Source organism: Castor canadensis, chromosome 14, assembly GCF_047511655.1.
Source record: "Castor canadensis chromosome 14, mCasCan1.hap1v2, whole genome shotgun sequence".
Classification (NCBI taxonomy): Eukaryota; Metazoa; Chordata; class Mammalia; order Rodentia; family Castoridae; genus Castor; species Castor canadensis.
Genome location: NC_133399.1, coordinates 106,774,080 through 106,780,180, shown reverse-complemented (window position 1 = coordinate 106,780,180; position 6,101 = coordinate 106,774,080).

The window sequence follows — 6,101 nt, the reverse complement described above, 5'->3', positions numbered from 1 at the left end:
AGACATGGTCCCAGTTTCGTGTTTGCATCTCCAGGCTAAGCACTGTGTTTCTGGCTGCCTTACAAAACTTCCTATCCTTATCTTGTCCATAGAGAAATAAAGATGTTAAACTGTGAATCAGCCCATACTGATAAGTTAATGGGCATGAGGAAAGTACAAAACTGCACATTTTAACTGCATTTTTGTTGTCTGATAGTTGGTTCTGACCTATTAATCACTCTAATATTGAGAATTTCAATGCAATAAACTGAGCATCGACTGGACTCTGGGGCTTGCTCCATGTACTCTGCTCTGATGCAGAACTCCCATCCTTCTCTTCATTCTCTCCCCCTCTTGTTGCACTCATGGCTCCTCTCCACCCGTCAATTCTCCCTTCTTTACCCACTGGAGGGCATATTTTTCCTCTGCACATGCATTCCTCCTCCTGTCCTCAAGCACTTCAGGGTCAACACCATGGCCCTGTGATGCCTCAGCCCCAGCTATCCAACAGCTTCATCTGCAGTGACCATCTCTTCTACTCCATCGTGGTCACCCTCCTACAGTCAAACCTCCAGAAACTACAACCAAATTCAAATTACAGCTGGGAGTGTCCCCTCACTGTCCCCCATCTCTAACATACACCACACACTTTTAAAAACTGTTGTACACTGCGCAAGAAAAAGGACTTATTGGAAGCCACCAGCCTAGGGAGACAGGAGGACCCGGACAGGGCCTCAGACCCTTGCTCACACAGGAGCTCAGCTACCTCCCGTGTTGCCAGAGAGGCAAGGAGCCCAGTGAGCAGTGTAAGGCCTGGGTCTGGACAGACAGCTGGGTAGGATGGGGACAAGCCTGGGTACTAAAACAATGGGTAGCAATAGCAATCAAATACATTAATATGTTCAAGGTCAAAGGACATTTGGAAAATGAGTAGATGTAAATTGTGTTTCACCAAATTATATCAGTTTATCATCAATTATAAGATATATTTCAAGGTATCACAAGGGCTGCAGGCATGCCTCACAAAGTATGAAGCCCAGAGTTCAAATCCCATACCTCCAAAAAAAAAGCAAGATATCACAGAAAAGAAGAAAAAGTTGTCAGCATTGTCATCACCAGTTCTCCTGAGGGTTAAGCATGGCCACTGATGAAGGTAGAAAAACTCCCCAGCTGCTGTGACTGATTAAGTCACATGACTGTGGCAGGTGGGCCTGAAGACTGCCTGGCAAGGATTCCTTCTTCCCTCCACCTCTTGGTGGCCACCTCCCACTTCCACCAGCTCCTTAAGCTGACATCTTCCCAGATCCCGTTCTTAATGACCTGACTCCCCTTCTGAAACTCTTGGAAACGGGAGACAATTTCCTTAAGTATCAGCCACCACCCACTCCTGTTTTAGGGGATGACCGTCCTTGCAAGGAGAAGCTGGGGATGTTCCCTGCACTGGTAAATCAGGCCCCTCTCCCCCTGCCACCTCAGGACACTACTTCAACAATTCCTCCCTCGGTTTTGCATCATCAAATATTCCTTCGCTATTGGATCATTCTCATTTGCATACAAATATGCTATTATCTCTGCGTTAAAAAATAACTTCTCTTTTCCTTTACACCAAAACTCCCCTCCCCCTGTCCTTTTGACAGCCCCACACAGGTTTTCTCCCCCACTATTGCTGTGAAACAGGCTTCCAGTGGCAGTCCTCTGCCTCAGTTTACCTGTCTGGCAGCAGGTGTCACAGTGGATCCTGCCCCCCCCTTGAGAATGTCTTCACTTGCCTTCAGGGACAAGTGGCCACTTTCTGGCTGCTCCTCGGTCTTGCTGGTCTCCTGTCATCTCCACAGCTTCTAAATGCTGGGACGTCAGGGTACAAGTCCCGGACCCCTTCTCTTCTTGGTCTTACTGACTCTTCAGGAGGTCTCGTGTCATGTTGTGGTTTAAACGCCATCACCATCTATGTGCTGACATGGTCCACATGTGCATCTGAAGTTCAGACCCACACCCGCTGCCCACCACATGTGACATATCCTAACACTGACCTGCTCGCGGTGTCCCTAACCCTGCTCTGCTGAGTCTTCTGTTCCCAAGGAGCTCCATTCTTCCAGTTTTTCAGGCTCAAAACTTTGATCATCCTTGACGCTCCCTTTCTCTCACACTCCACGTCCAGTTTGTCAGCAAATTCTGTCAACTTTACCTTCAAAATGTATCCAGAATCGGGTGACTTCTCACCATCGCCACCATGGTATGCCATGGCCTCTTGCCTGGATTATTGCGGTGGACTTGGAACTGGTCTCCTTGCTTCGGCTTGCCTCCCCTCATATACCAGCATCCAGATGGCCCAGCCAAAATAGAAGTCAACTGGGGTGGAGGAGGCTTTGAGGTTGGTAGGCCTCCAGTGTTGGGTCTGGGGTAATAGTGAGGAACAAGGAGGTGCCAGCAGTTTGGGACACTGATTATGTACAAACATTGACCATAGTGGGGCCATGTTTCTCACTATCAGAAAAGGGAATAAAGAAGGAGGAAGGCTGAGATGAGAATGGAGGAGTTGTGTGGCCCCACGTTTTAGATGGACAGACGGATGGACATAGATGGCTATGTTGTATTGGACGCCTGCACATGCATTTCCTAGCTCTGTTCACTGAGAGAACACAGAGGTAGTGACGTCCCTGTGACCATGAACACAGCCAGAGTCCGGATCGTGGATTCTAAGATTTCCTTCTATGAGACTCTGGCACGGAAATGACCCATTTCTTTTACACTCACCAGTGAATGGACACTTGGATGGTTTCCACTTCGGCTGTTATGAACATCTGTATGTTTGGGCTGTGAACACACAGGTGCAAGTCTTTACATAGATAGATGTTTTCATTTTTTTCCCCAGCAGAATTTGCTGAAGAGACTATCCTTTCCCTCTTTGAACTGTCTTGGCACCATTGTTGAAAGTTGATCCACCCTAAAGTAAGGGTATTTTTTTCTAGACACTCAGTTCTGTCCCGTTTTGTTTGCTGTGTTTGTTTTCTGACACAGGGTCTCACTATGTAGCCTAGGGTGGCCTCGAACTTACCACCTCTCCCATCCTAGTCTCCTGACTGCTGGGATTACAGGCATGTACCACCATGATGGCTGCCCTATTGTTATCTGATGATCTGTGCATGCATGCCATACTGTCTTGTTTGTTGAAGCTTTACATGGTAAATTTTTAAATGGAGTAATGGAAATCCTTCAAATTAATTCTTTTGAAAGTTGTTTTGAGTATTCTAGATTTATTCGATTTCCAGGTAAGTTTTAGAATCAACTTTTCCAGCTTTACAAAAAGGCCTACTACACTATTCATGATAGCCAAGTTATGGAATCAGACTAGGTGCTCACCAATGGATGAATGGATAAAGAAAATGTCATTTTCTTTACACAATGAAGTATTATTCAGCCATAAAGAAGAATGACATCAGTTGGGGGTGTAGAGCACTTACATAGCAAGCGTGAGGCCCTGAGTTCAGTTCCCAGGACCATCAAGAAGAATGAGATCATGTCATTTTCAGGAAAGTGGGTGAAACTGGAGAGCATGTTATATGAAATAAGCCAAATCAGAAAGACAAGGATAACATGTTTTCTCTCATATGTGAAATCTGGAAGAAAAAAAAGAAGACATGAAAGTAGAAGGGGGCTATTAGGGAAGGGGTTGGGGACCAGACAGAGGGGGAATAAGAGAGGGGAACAGAGAGTGAATATGATCAAAGTATATTATATACATGAATGAACATGTCACAATGATGTCCATTATTTTGCACAATTATTATATGCAAATAAGAAATAAAACTAACCAGGTACAGTGACTCATGCCTGTAATCTCAGCTTCTTAGGAGGCAGAAATTGGGACAATCACCAAGCCCCACCCCCAAAAAAAGTTAGTGAGACCTCATCTCAACAGACAAGCTGGGTGTGGTGGTGTAATCCCATCCATGCAGGAGTCCATAGGTAGCACTGACACAGCCCAATGCCTGCCTGAGGCAAAAAAAAAAAAAAAAAAAAGACTTTGGGCATGGCTCAAGTGGTAGAATGCCTACCTAACCATGGAGAGTCCCTGAGTTCAAAACCCCAGTACCACCAAAAAGAAGATAAAATAAAATAATTGAAAAGGCTTGTTGTAATTTCGACAGAGATCACACTAAAGTTTCAGATCAATTTGGGACAAATTTTTACCTTGATTATATTGGGTCTTCCAAGCCATGAACAGGGAATGTCTGTTTAGATCTTCTTTGATTTCTCTCAGCCATGTTTTATAGTTTTCTGTAGAAGTCTCAGATTTCTTATTAAATTTATTCACATTTCATCTTTCTGATGATACTGTGAGGCATTTTAAATTACTCATTTTCAATTTGTTTATTGCTAGTGTATTAAAAAAAATCAGCTGGGTGCTGGTGGATCATGCCTGTAATTCTAGATACTCAGGAGGCAGACATCAGGAGTATCATGGTTCAAAGCCAGCCCGGGCAAATAGTTCTCGAGACCCTATCTCAAAAACCCTTCTCAAAAATAGTGCTGGTAGAATGGCTCTAGGTGAAGGCCCTGAATTCAAACCCCAGTACCGGAAAGAAAAAATCAATTGTTGCATTGCTCTTGTATTCTGTGACATTGTTACCCACTTATTAGTCTACTAGGGTTTTTTGTGGATTTTTTGAGATTTCCCACATACAGTGTTGTCATATGCAGACGAAGATGGTTTCAGTTCTTCCTCACCAAGCTGAATTCATTCACTTGTTAATTTCCTGTCTGTCTACACTGGCTGCAACTGCATATGACGCTGTCTAGAAGTGGCAAGAGGTACAACCTTGCATTATTCCAAATCTTAGAGAAAAGGATTCAGGCTTGATGATTGCCTATCATATTAACTGTTAGTTTTTCATAGGTGTTCCTTTCCAAATTAAGGAAGTTCCCTTCCATTCCTAGTTTGATGAGGTGTTTTTTTTTGTTTTGTTTTGTAGTAAAATCATGACTGAATGTTGGACTGTGTTAGTTGTGTGGCTTTGTGCTTCAGTTGATGATATGTGACATTCACATTTTAGGTCAAACCAAAAACCTGCATGCCTAGGATAAATCCCACCTGGCAATGGTGTGTAATTCTCATTATGCGCTGGGATCTGTTTGCTAATGTTTAATTAAGGCTCTCTGCATCTGTGTTCATGAGGTACACTGACGCATAGCTCATTTCCCTGCTGTCTTTGCCTTGAGTACACTAGCCTCAGAAAACAAATTGGAAATTGATAGTTTCCTTTTTTGAAGAGTTAGTAAAGAATTTGTATTTTCTTTTTTTCTTTATGAGCACGTATTATAAAAGGGTTTCATTGTGACTTTTCCATATATACAATGTACTTTGCATTAGTTCTTCTACAAGTAGTTACTAGAATTCACTAGTGAGGCCACAGGAGGCTGGGCATTTCTTCGTGGGAGTTCCCGCCTAGTAAATGAGATATTTATTTGCCACATTTTAACATGAGAATATTACCTCCAGCAGTTCTTCACCATTCGTTTCTCTGCATTTCTTAAGTTTTTAAAGTTCCTTATGTATTGAGATAAAATATGTATTCCATAATATTTGAAATTTTAACCATTTGAAGCGTCCAGCTCAGTGGCGTTGACTACATTCACACTGTTGTGCGACCATCACCATCCTCACCCCCAGGAGTTTTCATCTTGTATCCAACTGAACACCACCCACTCCCCTCATGCCACAGCACCTGGCCAGCCCCATTCTTTCTATCCCTCTGCATTTGGAGGACTGGTATCATACCAGATTGGTGCTTTTTGCTTTTTGTTTTTGAGACAGCATCTCACTGTTGCCCAGGCTGGTTTCAAACTCCTGGGCTCCAGCAATCCTGCCTCAGCCTTCCAAGTAGCTGGGACTACAGGTGTGTCCCACCACACTGGTTAGTTAGTGTTTGCTGTTTGTGTCTGACTAATTTCACTTGGCATGACGTCTTCAAGGTTCCTCCACATTGTGGGTGTGTCCGAGCTGCCTTTCTTTTTATTCTGTTGTGCTTCTGCACCACTCATCCACTCGCCCATCAGTAGACACGTGGTGTCTTCTCCATTCTGGCTATTGTGGATGATGCTATGAACCAGGTGTGAAGTAT